Source organism: Gavialis gangeticus, unplaced genomic scaffold (genome assembly GCF_001723915.1).
Source record: "Gavialis gangeticus isolate Ggan-Ray unplaced genomic scaffold, GavGan_comp1, whole genome shotgun sequence".
Taxonomy (NCBI): domain Eukaryota; kingdom Metazoa; phylum Chordata; order Crocodylia; family Gavialidae; genus Gavialis; species Gavialis gangeticus.
Window position 1 is genome coordinate 51,200,379 of NW_017729024.1, and position 1,290 is coordinate 51,201,668.

Sequence of the window (1,290 nt, forward strand, 5' to 3'; positions counted from 1 at the left end):
GATCATAGGAGCATGTGTTTGAGGTACGCCTTGCCAAAAGTTGATGGACATCCTAAGATACCTGAAGATTCTTAAAGTAGGACAGGATTGGAAGAAGATCACTCATGGTAACTAAGAACAGAGGTGCATCATCAAGGAGGCCAAAGCACAAGTGCTGGTCCCCCACTGAAAGTAAGGAAGAATGGGATTAACTATATTAAATACATTAAAATGGGGGTAATTTTTTTCCTCAAGTACCTATGCAACATTTGGGATTCATACAAATCCTATTCTAGAAACACTAAACAGTTAACAGAAGGACCAAGATCTTTAAAATTTCAATGCCTACAGTTAGCCAAATATTTCTAAATGAGCAGCCTGATTTTTAACAAGGACCTGGTAGCTCACAGGTTGGCCAGAATTGGGTGCATCTGGTTCACAGCCAGATCAGGGGTATTATAGCCAGAGCTATTTGCAATGCCTTTAGGTAACGTAGACTAACCACTTTCTATGATAAATTTCCTAATTTGTTATTTATATCTTTGCCATTTTTACTGTCTGGGGCAAGTTTTCCACTTTCATGTTCTTCCTGCAGTTCAGCTTTTACTGAGAATGAGTTTATGGAAAAATAGCAGTTGCATTTAGGAACTCTAGCACCACCAGTACTCAGATTAGGAAACTGCAAATAGGTTGGTGGAGAGGTTTGGGGTTGAAGACGTCCTGTTCGAGATCTCTGTGTAAATATATTTGGATACATTTAAAACTTTTGAAAAAAGACTTTAGAAGCATAAGTTTCAATTGCCTTTTTATGTAAATTTCTATGGTTAAATATTTGTATTTTTTAGAGCTCCCAGGACCCCATTGTGCTAAGTGATGTACACATACAGTAAAAAAAAAAAAAAAAAGTATGGTCCCCATCCTAAAAAGCTTACAATCCAAGCATAAGGCAAGAGGCAACAAATAGACACAGATTTGCAGTAGGCTACAAATTCAGACACAAAACTACTGAAGCGGGCTAGGCAATGGTTCAGAGCACAAAAGATTAGCTGCTGTAAAACTTTTTCTAGCCATCATAGCAAGAAGTGTTTTAATTATAGATCAGAAAGAAAACTGTAACATGTTTGCAAAATGCCTCTGCAGATCTTCAAGTGGGAGGAGGCATGAAGGTGCTTTTTTTTGAAGATTTAGCAAGAAGGAAGTATACAGTGACATCTTTAAGCTATTCGTAAACAAGAATCCACCTCTTGGTACTGATGAAGAAATTATAGGTTAGTTGGGAGTAAATCATGAAAAGCCTTAAAGAAAAGGCCA